This window comes from Homarus americanus, unplaced genomic scaffold, assembly GCF_018991925.1.
Source record: "Homarus americanus isolate GMGI-L3 unplaced genomic scaffold, GMGI_Hamer_2.0 scaffold29478, whole genome shotgun sequence".
In the NCBI taxonomy this organism is placed as follows: Eukaryota; Metazoa; Arthropoda; class Malacostraca; order Decapoda; family Nephropidae; genus Homarus; species Homarus americanus.
In genome coordinates this window covers 1,810,545-1,836,399 of record NW_024747997.1, presented here as the reverse complement: position 1 = coordinate 1,836,399, position 25,855 = coordinate 1,810,545, and the positions used below count along the sequence as shown (strand labels likewise).

The window sequence follows — 25,855 nt, the reverse complement described above, 5'->3', positions numbered from 1 at the left end:
GCCATTAAAGTGGTGATTGTTGTAGCAAGTTGGAGCCGTGACTGATAATGTTGTCTTTATTTGTTTACGTGCGAGACCTGCCAGACCAAACAGTTCCCGTGTGTGTGTGTAGGTGTGTGTGTGTGTGTGTGTTAGTTGAGTGTGTAGGTGTGTGTGTGTTAGTAGTGTGTGATTATTAGTGTGTGTTAGTTGAGTGTGTGGGTGTGTGTGTGTGTGTGTTAGTTGAGTGTGGGATATGTGTGTTTTAGTTGAGTGTGTGGAATGTGTGTGTGTTGGTTGGGTGTGTGGGTGTGTGTGTGTGTAGGTGTGTGTGTGTGTGTGTGTGTGGGTGTGTGTGTGTGTGTGTGTGTGTGGGGTGTGGGTAGATCCATAAGTGCCCAGAAGATCTCATAACACTCCTTCCTCTCCTCCTCCCCTTTGACCTACATGCTTTCTCCTTCTCTCCCTCTCTCCTCAGGGCCTTTAAGAAATATTATCTTCTCTTCCCTCTCTCTCTCACCTTCTCCTTCTCCCTCTCCCCTACACTTCTCTTCTCTACTCCCATTCCCTCTATCTCCCCCTCCTCCCTCCCCTTGTCCCTCTCCTCCCCCTTCCTCTCTCTCTCCTCCTTAACTTTCCACTCTTTCCCTTCCACCTCTCTTGTCGTTCCTCTCCCTTTCTCTCCCTCCCTTCCTCCCTAACGTAGAAATCTCCCTTACCATTTACTATACACTGCTGAGTAACACCTACAGTCACATGAAATAGTTGTAGTTGTTGTTGTTATTGTTGTTGTTGTTATAATTGTTGTTATTGTTGTTGTTGTTGTTGTTGTTAATTTAATCAATATAAAAATTTTTCCAGGTGACCCAAATTATCGAAATCAGCCAATACTTACCTGTCTGGCCAGCCATCTTCACCATCAGCAAGGGTGAGTGTCTAGATGTCTGTATGTCTGTGTGTGTCTAGGGGTGTGTCTACATGTCTTGGGGTGTGTCTACATGTCTAGGGGTGTGTCTACATGTGTCTTGTGTCTAGGGTGTGTCTACATGTCTAAGTTGGCCATCTACATGTCTTTGCTAGGGTATGTCTACATGTCTGGGGTGTGTCTACATGTCTTGTGTGTCTAGGGTGTGTCTACATGTCTTGTGTGTCCCTAGGGGTGTGTCCCACATGTCTTGTGTCTAGGGGTGTGTCTACATGTCTAGGGGTGTGTCTACATGTCTTGTGTCGAGGGGAGTGTCTGTATGTCTATATATATGTCTAAGGAGGAGTGTCTTTTGTCTGTATGTCTGTGTCTAGAGTGAGGGAAGACATTAGTATTGTTTTGTTTAATTGTTTACAGGAAGACGTAACAAAGGTAAGTTTTATTAATTGTTTATTTGTTTAGGGTTAAAATGTTGTTTTTGTTATTATTATTATTATTATTATTATTATTATTATTATTATTATTATTATTATTATTATTATTATTACTATTGTTGTTGTTGTTGTTGTTGTTGTTGTTGTTGTTGTTGTTGTTGTTGTGAGTATGGCAAGTCTTGTTTTTGTATGTATGTATGTATGTATGTATGTATGTATGTATGTATTTATATGTATGCGTGTTTATGTATGTATGTGTCAGTGTACATGTCTGTATACAGTATGTGTATTGGTGTGGGTACATAAGTGTGTGCGTGCGTGTGTGCAGGGAGGGAGGGGCTGAGGGAGGAGGAGGGAGGGAGAGAGGGAGAGGAGGGTAATGCCCTTATTATTTAGGGTGTCACATCCGTCATCCTCCTCCCTCCTTCCTCCTCCTCCTCTTCCTTCCTCTTCCTCTCTCCCTTATCTTCATTCTCCATCTGTCTTTCTCTTCCCCCATGTAGAATAATATATCTCGTGTGTGTGTGTGTGTGTGTGTGTGTGTGTGTGTGTGTGTGTGTGTGTGTGTAATAATCACCGGTTATATTATAAACACAGCAGCCATAAACGGTGACCACATCAGTGTTACTTATATATATACAATGACACGGCCGGTGCGGGGACGGGGAGGAAGCTGATCTAACAAGGCTTTTAAGTACAGTTAAGGAGTGAACATGACAAGTTATGTACGAGGGGTTGTGATTAGGGAGGTGGTTGTAGACGAGGGATCTCAGGTGGTAGTAGGTGGCGGTGATGAGAAATGGTGTATTAGCAACTTTATTCTTAACTTACAGATGAGGTCATGGTGATTAGAGAGAGAGAGAGAGGCGCCCACACGCACGCCCGCTACACTCACGTACACACGCCCATGACAAACTAGTTTCCTTCCATTCGTTTCTCTATTTTTTTTAATTGGGTGTAGCGAAGGGGGTGTAGGAGAGGGTGTACCGGGGGGTGTAGGTGAGGGTGTACCGGGGGTGTGGGGTGAGGTGTACCGGGGGTGTAGGAGGTGTGCAGGGTGTGGAGTGAGGGGTGTGGTAGGAGGGTGTAGGGGGGTGTGCCAGGGGGGTGTGGGGAGAGGGTGTGCCAGGGGTGTGGGGAGGGTGTGCCAGGGGGGTGTGGGTGAGGTGTGCAGGGGTGGGGTGAGGGGTGTGGTGGGAGGTGTAGGAGAGAGGTGTACCAGGGGGTGTAGGTAAGGGTGTAGTAGGAGGGTGTAGGAGAGGTGTGCACCGGGGGTGTGGGGAGAGGGTGTACCGGGGGTGTGGGAGAGGGTGTGCCAGGGGTGTGGGTGAGGGTGTGCCGGGGTGTGGGTGAGGGGTGTGGTGGGAGTGTGGGGAAGGGTGTGCAGGGGGTGTGGGGTGAGGGTGTGTGGGGAGGTGTGGGAGGGTGTGCAGGGGTGTGGGAGAGGGTGTGCCAGGGGGTTGTGGGAGAGAGGGTGTACCAGGGGTTGTGGGGAGGGGTGCCAGGGGGTGTGGGTGAGGGTGTGCCAGGGGGGTAGGAGAGGGTGTACCAGGGGTGTGGGTGAGGTGTAGTAGGAGGTGTATGGGGAGAGAGGTGTACCAGGGGGTGTAGGAGAGGGTGTACCAGGGGGGGGTGTGGGAGAGGGTGTGCCAGGGGTGTGGGAGAGGGTGTGGAAAGCCCCAGGCGCTTTCTCCTGCCTGAGTTTCACTTTCATGTTGGTGTGTGTGTGTGTGTGTGTGTGTGTGTGTGTGTGTGTGTGTGTGTTATGAGGACCAGAGGAGGAGGAGAAGAAGAGGAAAAGGAAGGAGATGGAGGAGGAGGAGGAGAAGAAGAAACAGGAGAAGGAGACTAGTAAGACAACACAGGCTTCAGTATTAGAAGGACTTAACTTAACGTTTCCTAAATCAAGATAAATAAGAATAATAAAGAGTTTGGAATACAACCTCCACTACCTCCTCCCTCCCTTACCCTCCCTCTAGTCTTGTCTCTCCTCCCTTACTCTCCCTCTAGTCTTGTCTCTCCTCCCTTACCCTCCCTCTAGTCTTGTCTCTCCTCCCTTCCTTACCCTCCCTTACCCTCCCTCTAGTCTTATCTCTCCTCCCTTCCTTACCCTCCCTTCCTTACCCCCCCTCTAGCCCTCCCCAAGCTCCTAGCACCAGAGACGTTATCCAGTAAATAATTCTCTCCCCACTATTATTTAACCCTTCACTCACGCTATCCCTGCTTCACCTGTAGAGCATTACGTCATAGAGGGGGGAGGGAAGGGGGTTGAGGGAGGGGGAGAGAGGGGGAGGGGAAGGTTTTTAAATATTAGGTGACATAAGCCTCGGCCGCCACACCGCCGTCAACTGAATGTGAAAGCTGCGAGACACTGCTACCACCGAACTCCACCAACTTTCACTGTAAATTACTGTACCTCCCCTCCCCTCCTTCCCTCTCCCCTCCTTCCCCCTCCCCTCCTTCCCCCTCCCCTCCTTCCCCCTCCCCTGCCCCCTCTCCCTTCTCTCCTAGCCTGCAGGCATAGTCGATTATCATAGTCTTTTTCACTGATATTTTCACCTTTATGGCTCTATACACCATCACGTGAGAGAGATAGTAGACCTTATGGTGTTGTGATCTAAGGTTTAAAGGCACATAACACTATATTATCACAGCCAGATGTGTACATAGAGGCGAAAGTCTTATTCCTAACTCAGGTCATTGTCACCTCTGTGCTTTATACTCAATAGAGGGAAAGAAGGTATTATTGGCGCGGCACATTTTACGCGGGAATGATCTTAATGGCGCAGTGATGTAGGGGTGATAATGGCCCGTCTCTGTACAGTCTCTTGTGTTTAGTGGCGTTTGGGAGAGAGAACGCCGGGAGAGAGAACTGAAGAACGCCGGGATGGGGGAACTGAAAGGAACGCGGGGATAGAGAACTGAAGGGAACGCCGAGATTGAGACTGGGGAACGCTGGGATAGAACGAAGGGAACCTGGGAGGGCTGAAGAACGCCGGGAGAGAACTTGTCCTAAAATGAGAGGGGGGGTGGGAGAAGAGAAGAGAAACCAACACCTGTCTCGCAGCAGTCGCAAATAAAAGGTGTTGATTCATTCTTTGAGGTGCGTTAAATTCTCTCTCTCTCTCTCTCTCTCTCTCTCTCTCTCTCTCTCTTTCTCTCTCTCTCTCGTAGGTCAACTATAACCTGCTCAGTTAGTACAGACTTCATCCACCAGTCAGGTCAGTTGAGGCATTTATTGTGTGAGCCGTAACGTGGACGACCTGGCGACTCATGAACAACTCACTACGACCCATGAACGACTCACTACGACCCATGAACGACTCACTACGACCCATGAACGACTCACTACGACCCATGAACGACTCACTACGACCCATGAACGACTCACTACGACCCATGAACGACTCACTACGACCCATGAACGACTCACTACGACCCATGAACGACTCCACTACGACCCATAAACGACTCACTACGACCCATGAACGACTCCACTACGAGACCCACAACGACCCCTACCATGACCCATGAACGATCTGGTGTAGGTGTGTCGATATTTTGCCTCCGTATTACTGCTCACTTTCTGATTGTACACTTCTGGAGATTCACCCATTATTCTTCCTCCTTCCTCCCTCCCTCCCTTTCACCCTTTATCCCTCACCCTCCCTCCCCCCCGTTAACGCAGATGTGGTTGTGTCTGGCATATGCAGAGCGCACCTAGTCAGTGGTGGTGGTGACGCAATGACTCTTACGTGTGTGTGTGTTTGTGTGTGTGTGTGTGTGTGTGTGTCCTGATAGATAGATGGATAGATAGATAGATGGATAGGTAATGTGTCCTCAGGGGAAAAGTTGAATTGGGTCCAGTAAATTAATCTCACTGTCTTGGGAAATTGTTTGAAAGTCTTGGTAAGTTATTGTTTGCTTGGGGAATTGTTTTGGGAGATGGAGAAATATGAGAGATAGTAGCTCTCTCTCTCTCTCTCTCTAATATTAATGACATATTAGTAATTGAAATAATGATATGAATAAGATGATAATAACTCATCAAAACAACAACAACAACAATCATTAAAACAACAACAACAACAATCATCAAAACAACAACAATCATTAAAACAACAACAACAACAATCATTAAAACAACAACAACAACAACAATCACAACAACAATCATCAAAACAACAACAATCATCAAAACAACAACAATCATTAAAACAACAACAACAACAATCATCAAAACAACAACAATCATTAAAACAACAACAACAACAATCATTAAAACAACAACAACAACAACAATCACAACACCACCTCAGTTATAATTAGCGACTCTTAATTTAGCGATTTTCTTAACCACTTTATTAAACAGGATATAATTTAGCGATAAACCTCACCTGCCTCGTACCGTTAACATCCGGCAGGTGTTGCGTATGACAGGTGAGTAATGACGCTAATTACAGGTGTTAAATGAAGTGATATATTAAACGGTAAATTTTGCGGTGACTATATTTGGCGATGGATTAATTTTGGCGGGTATTATTGGCGATGGATTAATTTTGGCGGGTATAATTGGCGATGGATTAATTTTGGCGGGTATAATTGGCGATGGATTAATTTTGGCGGGTATAATTGGCGATGGATTAATTTTGGCGGGTATAATTGGCGGCGGATTAATATTTGGCGATCGTTTAATTTTGCGTATATCGACTAATTTTGACGGATTGTTAATTTGACGTTTGGTCTTATTTTGGCGAAGTGATGTTTAGCGTCGATGTTATTATTATTTGGTAATTTATGTTAAGTGATGGTAGTTTGTGTAGTGACGTAATGAGGTGATTGATGTTATTGATGTCGTTATTGTTGTTGTTGTCTCGAGCATTTAGTGTTAATCGGTCAATAAATACTCTGTAAACAACGTAAATAACACAAGTAAAATAAACAAGTAAATAAGGCATAAAGAAACAAGTAAATAAAGCATAAACAAAACAAGTGGAGGATTAAGGAAGGGAAAGTTTGTTTGGTGGAAGCTGTTTGAGTCTTTAAACGGGAAAGACCGGGTGAAAGTGAGAGTGAAAGTTGAGAGAAAGGTAGAGAGTTTATCAGGTGAGAGAGAGAGTGAGGGGGGAGGAGAAGAGAGAAAGGAAGAGAGAGTAAAGGGGGAGAAGAAGAGAGAAAGGAAGAGAGAGTAAAGGGGGAGGAGAAGAGAGAGAGGAAGATCAGCTCACAGTCTCCTTCATTAGTAAAGTCAACACACACCTGTAACTGATTCTCTGAGATTAGTAATTACCGAGGAGTGATCCAGGTGTGTGTGTGTGTGTGTGTGTGTGTGTGTGTGTGTGTGTGTGTGTTTAGAGTGCCAGAAAGGTGATGTGCTACGATAATCTTTTTTTATATGTAATTTTATGTGTTTTATATGTACTTAATGTATGTATAATTATATGTATTTGTCTATGTATAATGTATTTGTTTATGTATTCTGTGTATTTGTTAATTGTTGTTGTGGCTCTTATTGTTGTTTTGATTTGATTATTATTATTATTATTATTATTATTATTGTTATTATTATTATTATTATTATTATTATTATTATTATTATTATTGTTATTATTATTATTATTATTATTATTATTATTATTATTATTGTTATTATTATTGTTATTATTATTATTATTATTATTATTATTATTATTATTATCAGTAGTAGTGATGTGTTACCTGTGACTCATACCAGCAGGGTGATCCAGGAATATTTGGGGGGGTCTGATACCTAGCTACTCCTGGATCCGTCTCTTTGACCAGTACACCCCTGTGAATTACCAGTACACCCCAGAGTCACCAGTACACCCTGTGAGTTAACAGTACACCCTCAGGAGTCACTAGACACCCTGTGAGTCACTAGTACACCGTGTGAGTCACCAGTACACCCCTGTGAGTTACCAGTACAATTCTATGAGTCACTCACAGTACACCCCCCTGTGAGTCACCACAGTGCACACCCCTCAGAGTTAGCCAGTGCCAAATTCTATGAGTCACCAGTACACCCCATGAGTTACCAGTACACCCCATGAGTCACCAGTGCCACCCCTGTGAGTCACCACACCCCGTGAGTTACCAGTACACCCCGTGAGTTACCAGTACACCCCGTGAGTCACCAGTACACCGTGTGAGTCACCAGTACACCCCGTGAGTTACCAGTACACCCCATGAGTCACCAGTACACCCCATGAGTTACCAGTACACCCCGTGAGTCACCAGTACACCCCGTGAGTCACCAGTACACCGTTTACTTCCTGGCAACACTGCACATCTTCCGCTGTGATGTAACAACGTTCCTCAAGTTGTTCCGTGTTGAACGATCCGCTTAATCACCTTCACCTCATTACCCCTTCAACACTAATTAACAACCCCGATAATTAACCTTTACATCTATTACGTCATCTATTATCTATCGTGGTGTGGATGGTGTGTGGAGGAGGAGGGGTCCGTATAAGCGAGGTGGTCGTTTAACCGGAGGGCTGGAATGGCCCTTCAGTGGGACTCCCGCGAGCTTGACTTTTCTCTCTGGTTGGGGGCGTGGCTTAGCGTGTGTGACGTCACTCATCTTGGGTCAACCTTGGCGGCGATCACTGACCCAGGAAGAGGTGGGCTCCCGTTACAGCTTCCTAGAGAGAGAGAGAGAGAGAGAGAGTTTTCTTTCAGTGCTACAGTATTTTACGCTGGAAAAGTGGCTTTGTTGTCATGTATTTTGGCGGGAAAGATGGATTTATTTATTTATTTATTTATTTACTTATTTTATGTATCTAAAAATTATCTTCATATTCTGGAAAAATTACCCGAGATAAAATATATTAGGCCCATCTTTTAACCAGTCGTGTTCGTGGTAGTCCTCCAACATGTGGCCATCTTAGGGTATATTATTGTTTATGGCAGAGGAGTCAATCAGTGTTGCCAGACCTCCGCTTGGTGACCCTCTTTCACACAGTTGCCACGTCGGGAGGGTTTTCTTTAGGTCACCAGACACGACATATAGACAGTCACTCTCCCTCCCTCCCAAGGTTCTTTCCTACTCTTCCCATCCAGGAACTCTCTTTTCATTTTCCTTTTGTCAATTTCTTTCTACAGTTGGGGAAAGTATCCACCAGCCCAATGAAATAACACCTTTCCTATTTCTACTTTCTCTCAATTAACTTCACTTTCTCTAACAGTACCCCCATGTTACTTTCCCTACCTTACTTTCACCAGCCCCCATGTCACTTTTCCTGCCTTACTTTCACCATCCCCCATGTCACTTTTCCTGCCTTACTTTCACCATCCCCCATGTCACTTTCCCTACCTTTCACCAGCCCCCATGTCACTTTCCCTACCTTTCACCAGTCCCCATGTCACTTTCCCTACCCCAGATACTTTCACCAGCTCTCCTTATCTAGATCGTCCAACAATACCTCACACTGCTGGATCACTTTCACTATATTCCATGACAGTGTTAGCTTTCTCCGTCATCAGCTTCCTACCACTTTTATTCAAACAACTTTCACTCATGGGCTGTCCCTCACTTCCTCCAGCCGTAAACTTTCACTTTCTTCACTAATTACTTTCACTTCAACAGTAACTTACGGACCCAAACAGTAATTTTCACTTTTCATCCAACAGTAACTTTCACTTTTCCTCCAACAGCAACTTTCATTTTTCCTCCAACAATAACTTTCACTTTTCCTGCAACAGTAACTTTCACTTTTCCTCCAACAATAACTCACTTTTCCTCCACCAGTAACTTTCACTTTTCCTCCAACATTAACTTTCACTTCCTCCAACAGCAACTTTCACTTTTCCTCCAACAATAACTCACTTTTCCTCCAACAGTAACTTTCACTTTTCCTCCAACATTAGCTTTCACTTTTCCTCCAACAATAACTTTCACTTTTCCTCTAACTTTCAATTTTCCTCTAACATTAACTTTCACCTTTCCTCCAACAGTAACTTTCACTTTTCCTCCAACAATAACTCACTTTTTCTCCAACAGTAACTTTCACTTTTCCTCCAACAGTCACTTTCACTTTTCCTCCAATAATAACTTTCACTTTTCCTCCAACAATAACTTTCACTTTTCCTCCAACAGTAACTTTCACTTTTCCTCCAACAATAACACTTTTTTGTGGATCTTATCCTTTTGTATTAATGAACCAGTTCTTTCTCCAGCTGTGAACCAGTACTTTCTATAGAGCAAACATCTGTCCGTAGAACTGTGTCTGACTGTGTGCCTGTCTGTCACGGAATAACGCATATAGACCGGACAACTCGCCAACTGCACTGGCTAACCATTACCCCGGAACATAAATTGATTAACATCCAGGTTCCCAATTACTGCTGGGTAGACAGAGGCAAATGGCGTAAAGAAACTTGCCCATAGTTTCACCCTGCCCGGGGACCGAACCCAGGACGACATGTTTACGAGGCGGGAATGCTGATCATTACACCATTACGTACACAAAGCGACCGTTACGTACACACAGCCACCATCACGTACACACAGCCACCACCACGTACACACAGCCACCACCACGTACACACAACCACCACCACGTACATAATGTTACTATCATTTACACATCCCAACACACACACACACACACACACACCATTACGTACACACACACACACATACACACACACATACATACACGTATACACACCATCACGTACACACATCACGTACACGGCCTGTCTCTTACACAAATGACAAGGAAATGAAAGTTGGGCGTTGAGTTAACTGTTACCAAGGACGTCTGACACCCTTCTCCCCACGGACCTAATACTAACGAACGAAATACTAACGGACGAAATGCTCACAGAATAAAGGTACAGGTGTAATATGGTGACAGGTATAAGAGTGTATGGTGACAGGTGTAAGAGTGTATGGTGACAGGTGTAAGAGTGTATGGTGACAGGTATAAGAGTGTATGGTGACAGGTATAAGAGTGTATGGTGACAGGTATAAGAGTGTATGGTGACAGGTGTAAGAGTGTATGGCGACAGGTGTAAGAGTGTATGGTGACAGGTGTAAGAGTGTATGGTGACAGGTATAAGAGTGTATGGTGACAGGTGTAAGAGTGTATGGTGACAGGTGTAAGAGTGTATGGTGACAGGTATAAGAGTGTATGGTGACAGGTATAAGAGTGTATGGTGACAGGTATAAGAGTGTATGGTGACAGGTGTAAGAGTGTATGGCGACAGGTGTAAGAGTGTATGGTGACAGGTGTAAGAGTGTATGGTGACAGGTATAAGAGTGTATGGTGGCTGGCAGGTATTTGTTCAATTATCATCATATCTCTCTCTCTCTCTCTGTCTCTCACTCTCTCTCACACACACAACATCCGTCTCCTTATCTCTGTCTCTCTTTCTCTTGGTCCTTACTAGTTTTCACCCTGTCTATCTGTCTACCCCGAGTTGGTGAAGGGACTCCCTCTCGACAATGGAGAAAGTGGTACTGTTTACAAATCTTTGGAACACGACTTGCTTTTATTATTGTTTTTGGCGGGATGGGACTAAGATGACGACTTGTTGTGATATTATTGTCGATTAGATATTAAGATAAATTCATTTGGTTTATTGGTTTAATATATCTGAGGGTTTATGTGGGTTTTAAGAGGGAAATAGTTAGTTTTAGTGGCGATATCTGTTAAGGAGACGAAAGTGAAATCCTGCCTGGGTCGCTGTACAGTTGCCAAATATCACTATTTATATAAAAACACCCCAAAAATAGATCCGGATTTGGCCTGGATTTCCTTATTACGAACGGTGCTATATTTTTTTTTTCCTTCCTTAACTCATTCCTTTATTATTTATCTATTAACCAATCTAGTAACATAAACTAGCAAAAAGATAATTGTGGGGTTTTTTCCCAGTAAGTATGCACCCGCTAAACCTAATATGGCCAAATGAAAGTGTCAATAATGTTAGTTTCTTTTTATTCGTTCACGCTCGCTCTCCGTCTTCTTGTGATCGTTAAACTGTGGGAAATACTAACAAACACAAATTAAGACTTAACGTTATTCTTGTTATGAGAGATTTTGTTAAGTTATATTATGTTAATTTGACTTAGTACCTGATGTTGTACTGTCTACGTGTTTGGTGATCTGTCCGTCTCACTGTCTGTCTGTTTGCAAATTTGCTATTGTGAGTTGGTAGTCTCTCTCTCTCTCATACCCCGTGTTGAAGCTGTTACCTCCCCGTTATGTCAAGGGTAATGTATTTGTGTACACTAGGTCGTATTTCAGTGTACACAGCCGTATTTTTAGTACACATGGACGCATTTCAGTGTACACGTGGTTGTATTTCAGTGTACGTATGAACGTAGGATTTCAATGATGAGATATAAACTTATCCTGGATAGAAAGTCGAGAGGATGGTGGTAGTGGTGGTTGTTGTGGTAGTGGTGGTTGTTGTGGTAGTGGTGGTAGTTGTGGTAGTGGTAGTAGTTGTTGTGGTGGTGGTGGTAGTTGTGGTAGTGGTGGTAGTTGTGGTAGTGGTGGTTGTTGTGGTAGTGGTGGTAGTTGTGGTAGTGGTAGTAGTTGTTGTGGTGGTGGTGGTAGTTGTGGTAGTGGTGGTAGTTGTGGTAGTGGTGGTAGTTGTAACGTTAGAATGGTTGTTGTTTTGGTAGTTGTAGTGTGAGGGGTTATAGGTATTATCCACCACCATTCATAACTACTACTACTCACCACCATCGTAAGAGAGGAGTTTACTTTCACTTAAAAGCACCTGTCGCTAGGTAACGAGGGGGGTCTACCTGTCCCCCCCCCTCCCCCCCTCCCTCAACCCACTACGGGGAATAATCTTTGTGTCTGCTTGTTCGTCTTGTTGACTTTACGAAACGAGTGTTGACGCAATGTGTAAACTCTCTCTCTCTCTCTCTCTCTCTCTCTCTCTCTCTCATTACTTTTTGATGATTTTCTCTCTCTCTTGTGTCTGTTAAAATATACACTAAATGAGAACACACACACACACACACACACACACACACACACACACTCACACACACGCACACACACTGTACAAAGAATGAGAAAAAATACAGAAAGGGAGACAGAATAAGAGATAAAGGAAGAAAGAGGGAGGGAAGGAAGAAAGAGGGAGGGAAGGAAGAAAGAGGGAGGGAAGGAAGAAAGAGGGAGGGAAGGAAGAAAGAGGGAGGGAAGGAAGAAAGAGAGGGAAGGAAGAAAGAGGGAGGGAAGGAAGAAAGAGGGAGGGAAGAAAGAAAGAGGGAGGGAAGGAAGAAAGAGGGAGGGAAGGAAGAAAGAGGGAGGGAAGGAAGAAAGAGGGAGGGAAGGAAGAAAGAGGGAGGGAAGGAAGAAAGAGAGGGAAGGAAGAAAGAGGGAGGGAAGGAAGAAAGAGGGAGGGAAGAAAGAAAGAGGGAGGGAAGGAAGCTGTCAGGCCCAACACTGTACTCAACCATGTCCTCAACAGCAGTGCCCCTGGGATCGAACCATTGACCCCTTAGGACAGAAGGCGAATGTTGTATCCACTCTGCCACCGCACTATTAATTGATCTGTAGTCTGGTTAAGAGAGAGAGTGTGTGGTGATGAACAGGTGTTACGTCATAGTAAATACTCTTTAAACCACCCAACCGTGAGCTGTGGTAGTTAGTTACCTGTGTGTCTGTGTTGCTATTAATACTTTTTTTATTTAATGGCCTCCAGCCTCCCCCAATAGCCATACCTTCGCTGCCATTTAATTACCTACTACTTCTACTACTACTACAACTACTACTACTACTACTGCTACTACCACTACCACTACTTTTTTTAACGCGGCCTCCAGCCCCTTATAGCTTTTCATACCTTAGGCCACCATTTTATTACCTCATTATTAAATATCCAACACATAAGTAGCTCTCTCCCTCAGTTATTAACACTTAACCCTCTCCTCCTTCTTTCCTCACATCAAACACCTGGACTTTCCCTCCACACCCCCTCCCTCACCTGATGACGCTAAATCAACCCTCCTTCCTCTCCCTCCCTGGCAACATTAATTATATAGACCCCTACCCTCCCTCCTGCCACAAACAAACAAAGTTTCCCTTCTGCTGAGAAGCACTTCCTCCTTCCTTCCTCTGTCAACCATCCTCCTCCTTACCCTCCTTACCTTTCCTTCCCTCCTTCCTTCCCCTCCCTCCCCCTCACCCTCCCTCTCGTTCAGACTAACTCAATACTTATTATAGCCTAAAAGCCACTGAGCACGGAACAAGTGGCCTCCGGTTACCTCTCACCGCAGTCAGCCAGGAACACGCAACACCTGTAACATGTATCTGCAACACCTGTATACCTGTAGTGTCTATGTGTATTGTTTGTATACCTGTACATGATGACTCAATATAAACTTGTATGACGATTTATTTAATAAATTTATGATCTGTCTGTCTGTCTGTCTGTCTGTCTACGTCTGTCTATCTGTCTACGTCTGTCTATCTATCTATCTATCTAGTAAGACGGTGGTCAGTCTCTCTGTATTTACTGAATATATCATTAATTCCTTTTTATCTCTACCCAAAGAAGATGAGGAGGGGAGGTAAGGGAGAGGGAGGGGGGGAGAAGGAAAGATCTCAAGATATATTTCCACGCTTGACAGATGGTGTTGTTTGGTGTGACGTGGCGTTCCCTCATTGGTGGAAATTGTTTATGACGTTTTGTTTTCTGATTGGTGAATATTTTTGGTTACGTGGGTGTTTGATTGGTGGAAATTGTTTATGACGTTTTGTTTCCTGATTGGTGAATATTTTTAGTGACGTGAGTGTTTTGGTTGAATTTTTACTTTTTTTTTATTATTTAAATTTTATGGGATAGAGATCTATACAATATTATTTTATTTATTTTAATTTATTTGTCTCGTGTAAAGATTAGATTTGAAAGGAAAACAAAAATATATTGAGGGAAATTCACTTAGACGAAGACCATCTGGCGGCGGTGATGGGAACTACTGTGTGACGTATTTTTAGAGGCTTTAAATAAAACAGCTGATGGGAGGAATTTCGCGCCAAAAATCTACTTTCCCGGGTAATTCCTAGTCGATGACGTAACACCAGCAGACGTTTCCTGCCGCTGATTGGCTGAACATATTGATTATCGATATGTGTGTATGTCCTGTATAATCTTTTCAGTATTAATTAATAAAACAGAAATTAAAATGTTTACTAAATAATATTGTTCGTCTTGCCTACATGAAGGTGTATTATATGTGTAGCTACAACAGCTTATTCTTGTATGGTTGTAGTAATAATAATAATAATAATAATAATAATAATAATAATAATGACAGCCATCACCTCTGGGAAGATCTGCAAGTACACGAACACTAGGGGGGTCTCTCTCTCTCTCTCTCTCTCTCTCTCTCTCTCTCTCTCGTTGTAACTCCTCTACTTCTCACTCTTTCTCTTTTTTTCTCATGGGTGCAGCAGTGCAGAGCAAGACGAAGACTTAGAAAGTTTATTCATCATGGGTAGACACACACACACACACACAACATACACACATACACACACACACACATACACACACACACACACAACATACACACACACACACATACACACACACAACATACACACATTACACAAACGCATAAAAAAACAATACGCTGTCATTACACACACATTAATTCTCTACTCATTTTTCCACACCTGCTCCTGGGGTTAACCCATCATCGCAAGTTTCCCGCCAAATTAATTTTTGGAGTTTATTTTGGCGCGTATTATTATCTTTCATTATTATTGTTATTGTTTTATTATTATTGTTATTATTATTATTATTATTATTATTTATTATTTATTATTATTATTATTATTATTATTATTATTATTATTATTATTATTTATTATTACTATTTCAATCAAACGAGTGACCTAATATTTTTACAGCTATAAAAACCAACATAAATTTACTGTTAGTTTTTAAAATGATATGAATGTTTGTTAGTTTAGGAGCGGCAGTAAATTAACTTTATTAATTAGAGTTTAACATTTAGAAAGTTGATTTAATAAGGTTGGTTTATGATGCGTGGAGACCAGTGAATGTTTTAATGTATCAATGATAAACAAGAGTGTCTGTATCTCTCTCTCTCTCTCTCTCTCTCGTTAATTACACGGCCCCACCTGTACCTGGTCTCACGTACGTACACAGTGGGTGCACACGGTGACGCTCTGGTCCGCCCAGGTGCACATGTGCGTGTTGCAGGGTTTAGAAAGGTACAGTGAGGGTGATAGTGATGGGGGTAGTGGTGGTAATGGTGTTAGCGTTGATGGTTGTTATAGTGATGATAATGATAACAATAAAATATACTACAACTATTATAAGTCGTTTAGTGTTGTTAGAGGATTCAACAGTTCACACTAACGATAGCAAATATAATGTCCGACAGGAGAAATGTTGTCTGACGAGGATCTAAGATGTTGCCTCTACAGTAGAAGACGATAATCTGTCCCTCAAGCGACTGTGGCGGGACAACGTGTTTATCATTACGGTGTCTCAGTCAACTGTGCTAGTTATAAAGTCTCCTTGCTTCTTCCTCTCTCCCTCCTTCTCTCTCCCTCTCATCCTCGCTTCACCTCTCTCCCTCCTTCTGTCTCCCTCTCATCCTCACTTCTTCCTCTCTCCCTCCTTCTGTCTCCCTCTCATCCTCGCTTCACCTCTCTCCCTCCTTCTGTCTCCCTGTCATCCTCGCTTCACCTCTCTACCTCCTTCTTCTCCTCTGTCCTCACTTCCTCTCTCCCTCCCTTCTGGTCTCCCCTGGTCCCACTTCTCCTCCTCCTTCTGTCTCCCTCTCATCCCCATACCTCCTTCCTCTCTCCCTCCCTGCCCCCCCCTCTTCATCCTCGCTTCTCTCACTCCTTCTGCTCTCTCATCCTCGCTTCAATCTCTCCTCCTCCGCCCTCTCAGTCTGCTTCACCTCTCCTGTCTCCTCTCATCCTCAAGCTCAATCTCTCTCCTTCTGTCTCCCTCTCATCCTCGCTTCACCTCTCTCCCTCCTTCTGTCTCCCTCTCATCCTCGCTTCACCTCTGTCCCTCCTTCTGTCTCCCTCTCATCCTCGCTTCTTCCTCTCTCCCTCCTTCTATTCTGCCTGTATCTTCACTTACACGTGATGCTGAAGCGCACTATTGTCTGTGGCGGGATGATGATGATGATAATGATGATGATGATGATAATAGTAAGACCATAATGAGAGGGATGAAAGTGAAGATGATTATGTTGGCGCCAGTGAGAGGGAGAGAGGGTGGGGGGAGGAGCAGGGGGATGAGAGGGAGGAGAGGGGGAACAGGAGAGGAGAGAAAAGAGAGAGAGTTAGAAAGAGAGGAAGGAGGGAGGTAGTAGAAAGAGAGATAATATGAGAAGGGAAAGGAGGAGAGAAAAAATAAGAGGGAAAGAGAGGGAGGAGCAGAAAAAGAGTAAGAGGAGGAGTAAGAGGAGAAGAGAGGGAGTGGGATAGGTTTAACACTGAGCAACATATGTCGGCCACATGGACATGAGTCTTGATAATATTATGTTTGTATTTCTTTATATTCTTATTTATTATCGTAACTTATGCTGTTACTCCCTGTTGTTGTTATAGGTTTGTTGTTTGTTTGGTGTTTGCGTATTGTTGTTATTATTATTGTTATTTGGTGTCATAATTTTCATTCACTTATTCACTGGTTTTAATTTATAGGAGAGAGAGAGAGGGGGGGTGCCAATAGTCATCACAGAGAGGAGCAGGTCAGGAGAGAGGAGAGGAGAGAGAGAGAGGGGGGCAAAGCAACAGGTCGAGAGAGAGAGAGAGAGGGGGCAGGCAAGAACAGGCCAGAGAGAGAGAGAGAGAGAGGCAGGCAGCAACAGGTCAGAGAGAGAGAGAGAGAGAGAGAGGCAGGCAAGCAACAGGTCATCACAGTGTGCTCTAAACACTGGGATCGTTCAACTACAACAGAGACCAGACGAGCGACAGTGAGGGGGACCCACTAGTTATCGTTCACACACCCCCCGCTGGCACTGAGTCCCCTCACTGTTCCCACGATAGTGCCTGACAGTGCCAAGCCTAGGGGGGGGGGTGAGGATGGTCGAGGGAATGAAGGAGGGAGGGAGGAGAGTGTCCGTCAGTGCCGTCATAGGTATTAATATTAAAACAGTTTATTTAGCAAGAAAAACCCAGACACAGAGTGGATAATAATAACAATATTAACATGGCTGAGAACCTGAGCTGCACCTGATACATACTGTACATTTATCTCAAGGAAGTATTATGTAACATTTAGTATCATCTGGAATAGTACAATAGCATGGTGGTAATAAGAACATCTCATAATGTTACGCGGTTATAACTTCAATATTTATTTATTTTATTATTTATTATATATTTCTACACATTTTACAGGATAGTGGAGTCATCTTATATGTGGGTGGGAACAATACAGCCTGGGTAGTGATGAGAGAGAGGAGGGGAGAGAGAGGAGAGAGAGAGAGAGGAGAGAGAGGAGAGGAGGGCTGTCAGTGGGTTTCTGTCTACTTGTAACTGTATCGTGGAGGGGTGAGGCGGGGGTGGGGAGAAGAGGTAGGGCGGGGGAGGAGGGGTGGGGTGGGGGGGAGGAAGAGGGATGAGGTGGGGAGGAAGAGAGAGGGGTAAGAGGTGGGGGAGGAAGAGAAGAGGTAGGTGGGGGATGTCATGAGTATTTTTTGGTCTGCCTTTACTGTGCTTCTTATGTCGTTCGGGGGTGGATGGGGTGGGGGGCTGTTGGTATGTGAGGGTCATGATATCTCTCTCTCTCTCTCTCTCTCTCTCTCTCTAATTTATCATTTTTGTATCATCATCATCATCATTATTACCGTGCAGTCACTCCCAGCCTAACCATAACTAATTACTAAGGCGCTATATTTAATTATTTCCCCGGCTTATTTATTCTCTAATAGCAAATTAAGTAGGGGTGATAGACTGTAGATAGATGGATAGATAGATATATAGATAGATAGATCGATAGATAGATAGATATATTATTACACGTTTTGTCTATTCACTATTTCCTTTAATTATTTCATCTTATTCATATTTATGTTTATTCTTCTCTGTTAAGTGAAGAATTAGATATTTTTATTCTTTTATTTTCAATCTATTTCATTATTTTTTTCTTTCATTTTCATTTTATTTCATTTTTTTCGTTATTATTCATTCTATATTATTTTTTATTCAATATTTATTCTTATTTTTTTATTTCATTTTTCATTTTCTTTCTCTTTCATTATATTTATTTATTTTATTTTGTTTTCATTCTTTTTTCTTTCATTTATTTCATTATATTTATTTATTTTATTTTGTTTTCATTCTTTTTTCTTTCATTCTATTTCATTATTTATTCCGGTATTTATGAACGCTGGGTGACGGGACGATGACCGGGCTGCCAGACGCGTCTTGTTTACTTCCAGCAGTTGAAACTTGAGCCCAAATGTCGTTACGGGGGAAGGGTGAGGGGGTGAGGGGGAGTGAAGGGACAGAGGGGGGGGAGTGAAGGGGTGAGGGAGGAGATGAGGGGTGAGGGGGGGAGTGAAGGGATGAGGGGAGATGAGGGATGAGGCAGACGGGAGGAGATGAGGGGGGTGGGAGGGAGAGATGAGGAAGGACTTGTGAGGGAGAGCAGAAGGGGGGGAGCATTGGAAGAAACGAGGTCGTGGGGGAGAAAGGAAGAGGAGGAGGGTGATAAAAAAGAAAGAGAGAGAAAAGAAAGATAAGAGTATTACCACACACTTCGGGCTGACGTCTGACTTCGACATGAGTTCTCCTCAGCAACTGTGTGACGTCATCACTTAAATGCGTATGTTTGTGTGTTTGTATGAGGTCTAGTAAAAGCACTGGGGCCCAAGCAGAACTGGGGTCTAGTAGCACTGGGGCCCGCTAGAACTGGGGTCTAGTAGCACTGGGGCCTGGGCTAGAACTGGGGTCTAGGTGGGCCTGCCAGAACTGGGGTCTAGCACTGGGGCCCACAGAACTGGGGTCTAGTAGCACTGGGGCCCGCTAGAACTGGGGTCTAGTAGCACTGGGGTCTGCCACAGAACTGGGGGTCTAGTAGTTCGGGCCCGCCAGAACTGGGGTCTATTAGCATTGGGGCCTGCCAGAACTGGGGTCTAATAGCACTGGGGCCCGCTAGAACTGTGGGGTCTAATAGCACAGCCCATAGAACTGGGGTCTAGTAGCACTGGGGCCCGCCAGAACTGGGGTCTAATAGCACTCAGCTCCGCCAGAACTGGGGCTCCAATAGCAATTGGGGCCCGCCAGAACTGTCTAATAGCATCAGCCCGCTAGAACTGGGGTCTACAGGACTGGGGCCCGCCAGAACTGGGTCTACCAGCACCAGCCCGCTAGAACTGTGGGTTGAAGCATTGGGGGCCTGCCAGAACTGGGGTCTAGTAGCACTGGGGCCCGCTAGAACTGGGGTCTAGTAGCACTGGGGCCCGCTAGAACTGGGGTCTAGTAGCACTGGGGCCCGCTAGAACTGGGGTCTAATAGCATTGGGGCCTGCTACGACTGAGATCAGCTAGGACTGGGGTCTAGCAGCACTTGGGTCAGCTGGGACTAGGGTCTAGTAGCACTGGGGTCAGCTAGCACTGGGGTCTAGCAGCGCTTGGGTCAGCTGGGACTGGGGTCTAGTAGCACTGGGGTCAGCTAGCACTGGGGTCTAGCAGCACTAGAGCCCGCTAGACTCCTGGACGTAATTCACCAAGTCATTCATGTTTTTTAAAAAAGTTAATATCAAAGTCAGCTGTTATCTAAGACGTGGCCCTCATGACGTCATCCTTGGCACTATCTCTACCTGGCACTCAAGGTGACGCTGATAATGTAGGAACACCTCAGCGGGTTCTTATTGTTTTTTTTTTACTGAGAATAAATACTAGAAAAAGCTCCTCTTGTCCATGATTGATGTTGGTGCTTTAGCGATAAGACTCGATGTCGATAATATTGTTAAAAACATTATGTTGATATTTTTGAGAATGATAATAATAATAATAATAATAATGACAGTAATAATAATAATAGCAGCAGTATAATTTTCAATAGTTTTTAACGTGGTAACTATTTAATTTAAGAAAATTACTGAATCATTTTACCAACACTGTCTTAAGCCATCAGAGTTTTCGTTGGCACTCGAATGCAAAATCAGCTGACGCGTGTAAACAAAGATGGCGGAGGTGGTGAGATGAGTGTGCTGCCAATCATCCAAGAATAATAATAATGATACTTTGATCCTTTACCTTATTACCACTTATTTGTTGTTGATAAGAGAGTGGAAAAAATAAGTTGTGTTTGATAGTAGATAAGAAGGAATGTGTTTTGTGATCACTTACATAATTCGTGAGTAGTAGTGTGTTGAGTCATAAGAGAAGGGGTGGTGAAATTGGTGAGAAGGAGGAGGGGTGAGTGAAGGAAGGGAGGGGGCAGTGAAGGGGAAGGGATGATGAAGGAGGGAGGGTAGTGAAGAGGGGTGTTAGAGGAGGAGGGGGCAGTGAAGGGGTGGTGAAGGAGGGAGGGGGTGAAGGAAGGGGTGTTGAAGGAAGGGAGGGGGCAGTGGGGGGAAGAGGGTGATGAAGAGGTGGGCAAGGGGTGGTGAAGGAGGAGGGGGAGTAGTGAAGGGGTGTTGAAGGAAGGAGGGGGGTGAGTAGAGGGTGTTGGAAGGGAAGGGAGGGGGGTGAGTGAAGGGGTGTTGAAGGAAGGGAGGGGGGCAGTGAAGGGGAAGAGGGGTGATGAAGGTGGGGGAGGGGGGCAGTGAAGGGGGGGAAAGGGTGATGATGAGGAGGGTTGTGTGAAGGTATGCTAACTGAGCCTTGTAGTTTGTCTGACCAACATTTGTATTTATTTGTTCTGAGAGATAAAGTGTAATGGACCAGTCTACCAGTTAACACCCCCCACACTGCAGTCAACACCCACACCAGTGTCAAGCACACCCCCACACTACCAGTCAACACCCCCACACTACCAGTCAACACCACCCCACACAACTAGTCAACAATACCCCACACTACCAGTCAACACCACCCCACACCACCAGTCAACACCACCCCACACCACCAGTCAACACCACCCCACACCAATGGAACCTTCACCTCTTCCCTCTGAACTCCCCAAAATATATCACAGAAACCTAACCTAACCTTCCCACACCACAAGGAAGGTTATCAGTAGGGAGGACGGAGAAGGAACTGATAACAACTCACAGACTTTGTTTATCTTTGGAGGAAAACGATAACAAAATGGTCTGAGGGACGATAATGTTTGTTGTCGTGTGTCGAGATGTATGATAACTTACTGTTAGTCTCGGGCCAAGTTCACCCTGAGTTACTGTAATGTGTTGGTGACTGACCCTGTTCTTGGTGGGGTGCCTGTGTGTGTGTGTGTCTGTCTGTTCGTCCGGCCGTCCGCAATAACATACGTGAATTAGGTTAGGTCAGGTCACGTCAGGTCAGTGTTAGGTTAAGTCAGGTTATGAGACAGTACACGCCGTCATGTCATATAGTGATGATGACTGGGAGTACCCGGGGATCGAACCAATTACCCATACAACAGGAAACTAGTCTTGTATCCACTCGACCACAATATTAACTCTGAAAAACTCTGATATATTCTTTAAAGGGGATTGATAGACAAGTCACCAGTTTTAGGGACGAGTTAAAACACTAAACCTGTTAAAACGATGGAATAAACCTGTAAACTATTTGATAAGATAAAACTATAAACTTATAAGAACATAAGAATGGAGGAAACTGCAGCGGGCCTATTGACCCATACTGGGCAGTCCCGTTTACACCCAACCCCTATTGCTCATATAAGCATCAAACCTATGTTTGAAGCTATACAGCGTATTCGAGTTAATGATGATATTTGGTAACTTGTTCCATTCATCCACTACTCTGTTTCCAAACCAGTGTTTACCTATTTCACGCCGATATCTAAATTTGTCTAATTTAAAACCATTGTTACGAGTTCGCTCCTGGTTGGATAGTTTGAGTACCTTTGTAATGTCACCTTTGTTTAACTCTGACTTCCATTTATACACCTCTATCAGGTCGCCCCTCACTCTACGTCTCTCGAGGGAGTGTAAATTAAGATGCTTAACCTGTCTCTGTACTCAAGGTTCCTAATGCCCGGGATTAGTCTTGTCATTCTCCTCTGGATTCTTTCCAAGGATTCTATATCCATTCTGCAATACGGTGACCAGAACTGCACTGCGTAATCCAGGTGTGGTCTCACAAGAGCAAGATACAGTTTTAGGATGACCTCGCTAGTCTTGTAACTAACACTCCTTTGTATGAACCCAAGTACTTTATTAGCCTTATTACGAGCAAAAAAACTTTGTTTACTTGGTTATATTTAGTCAGAAGATGTAACAGTAAATTAAATAACATCAATTTATTATCATAATAAAGAAACAAAACAGACAAAGAGTGATGAATAAATCTCCATTGAAATTAAAGTGATGATAATAAGAGTTAACGGGTGTCGAGACTGTCCAATGACCTAGTTTTGGTGACGTCGTGACGCAACAGTAACAGGCTAGTTAATTGTAATAGGTGGTGTTGGTGCTAGTAGTACAAGTGTGGTGTAGAGAAGCACAACACCACACTAGCTAGTAACTTACCATCTGGCGCTAGACTGTCAAGTGACCATAAAAAAAAAGTAAAAAAACGCGGGAAAAGAATCCGCCTGGGTTTGTTTACACCCGTGGGAAGTTGCCAGATGTACGGTGCTCATTTTATGCCAGGGCTTATCACCCAGTGTTAATATCATTTTAGTGTTTGTGATAAAACATTAATCTTCAAATTATAATTATTCATATTGATAGATTATTTTTATTTTGAGTTAAGAAATATATCTGTAAAATAATAATAGAAGGATATAGAGTAATTGGAATCTTTATGGCGCCAAATGCCTGTGTTTGCCGAGTGCGTCACCAGAGGGCCGCCCGCCAGTAACATTTTTTTATCCTAGGTCAACTAACACTTGATTATACGCACAACTAGAAGAAAAAAAATCCACCATGCGTATAGAAAATAATTTTATTTTATTTATTTCTCTAAATCAAGAATATTAGCCTGGCAGTTAAATAGCCAGACTGGTTAAATAACTGTAGTGAGAGGAAGGACAGTCAGGGGTCATGTGAGTTATTAGCAGTTAGGTGTGAAGGATGGGTGGGTGTGTATGTGTGTGTCCTGGGAAACAAAGATATATGGATAGATAGATATATAGATAGATAGATAGATGGATAAAGCCTTAACTATGTCAGATACACAACCACTATGGGGTAGGAGGGAGGTCGTGTCTTCATTACACTCGTACTTAAATTACTTGTCTCTTGCTCGTCTTTCTTACTTACTTTACTTACTTATACAATTTACTTATAATCTGTACTTATAAAACAATTAACCTGTTTTATAAAGTATATGACCCACTTTACTCTAATTACTTATATCTTACTTAATTACCTTCACAAGTAGTTAATTTTTTACTTTAACCTATTTGTTTATTTGGGTTGAGTACTTGTTTGTTTTAGTTGTTTAATTGTTTACTTGATTCGTGAAGTAATTAGGATACTTAAGTAACTGTTGATTGGTTGATTACTTTAATTGGTTGTCTATCTATCTGTCTGTCTGTCTGTCTGTCTGGGGAGGGGGGGGGTGACAGGACAACAGATATAACGGTACGAACAGATGGCGTTTCTCATGTTACTGTGTACCCTCCACCCACTACCTCCACCCCACTACCCTCCACCCACTGCACCCTGTACCCTCCACCCACTGTACCACCCACTGTACCCTCCACCCACACCCCCACCCACTCCCTCCAACCCACTGTACCCTCCCACCCACCCCTGTACCCCTCCACCCCCCTCCACCCCACCCACCTCTACCCCTCCACCTACCTCCACCCACTGTACCCTCCACCCCACCCTCCACCCACTGTACCCTCCCACCCTGTACCTCCCACCCCACCCTCCACCCCTGTACCTCCACCCACTGTACCCTCCACCCACCCTCCCACCCACTGTACCCTCCACCCACCCTCCACCCACTGTACCCTCCACCCACCCTACCTCCTCCACTGTACCCTCCACCCACCCCTCCACCCCCCTCCACCCACCCTGTACCCTCCACCCACTGTACCACCCACTGTACCCTCCACCCACTGTACCCTCCACCCCTACTCCCACCCTCCACCCCACCCCCTCCACCTGTACCCTCCACCCACTGTCCACCCTCCCTCCCCACCCTGCCCCCCACCCCACCCTCCACCCCACCACCCCTCCACCCCACTGTACCCTCCACCCACCCTCCACCCTGTACCCTCCACCCACTACCCTCCACCCACCACCCACTGTACCCTCCACCCACTGTACCCTCCACCCACTACCTCCACCCACTACCCTCCACCCACCTACCCTCCACCCACTCCACCCACTCCCTCCACCCACCCACCCACTCCCTCCACCCACTGTACCTCCTCCACCCACTGTACCCACTGTACCTCCACCCACTGTACCTGTTTATTTTTTATTATTACAGGGTCAATAATGATAAGTTTAAGCCTAAAGGTGAAGAAACATTCTGTAATCTCCTCCTCCTTCCCTTCCTTCCCTCCTCCCTCTCTCTCTCTCCTCCTTCCTCCCTCTCTCTCATCCCTCCCTCCCTCCCTCCCTCTCCTCCTCTACCTTCACCTTTCCTCTCTCATTCCTCCTCCTCTCCCTCACCCTACATCCCACCCCTCCTCCCGCCTCTCACCCTACCCCCTCCTTCTCTCACCTCTCACCCCTACCCCTCCCTTCTCTCACCTCCCCCCCAACACTTTCACTAGTGGTCAGAAACAAACTAACATGGCCGGGCAGGCGGGCGGGCGGGCAGGCGTCACTTCCCCCTCCCCTCCCCCCCCCGCCGCCCCTCTCAATTGTGATAGGCCTTCCCATACGCCTCCCTAGCTTTTGTTTTCATTCCTATGCTCTTTTGTTGTTTCTTCGTGTCGTTTATATTTTTGTTTGAATCGTTTATTGACTTTTGTTTAGGTTCTGATGCGCTTTTGTTTTGTGAGTCAGTGTTTACATGTTTGCTGTTTTTGTTATTTGTTGTTATATTTAAGTTTATTTAATTGTTTGTTTGTTATTTATTTCTCTAAAGACGAGTAAAGTGATAATAATAATAATAATAATAATAATAATAATAATAATAATAATAATAATGATAATGATAATAATAATAATAATAATAATAATGATAATAATAATAATAATAATAATAATAATAATAATAATAATAATGATAATAATAATAATAATAATAATAATAATAATAATAATAATACAAATAAATGTTTCATAAATACACTGAACAAAATTATTATATAGTGAATTAAATTTATAGTTCGTTAAGTCAGTTGAGTTTTTTTTTAAATTTCCCGCCAATTACTTTCAAATGGTAACGGTCACTAATGCCCCGCCCCTTTTTTTCTCCCGCTAATTTACTGAAATA

At 44.2% G+C, this 25,855-nt stretch overlaps 1 protein-coding gene across 1 annotated transcript in view; it reads left to right on the top strand.

The window, feature by feature from the left end:
• Positions 1–846: 846 nt before the first annotated feature.
• Positions 847–25,855, top strand: part of LOC121879957 (pre-mRNA-processing factor 39-like) — a 105,969-nt gene continuing 80,960 nt past the window's right edge. The window contains exon 1 of the mRNA XM_042386804.1: positions 847–907. The gene's annotated coding sequence lies outside the window, so the exon portion shown is untranslated. The remainder of the gene's footprint in view (positions 908–25,855) is intronic.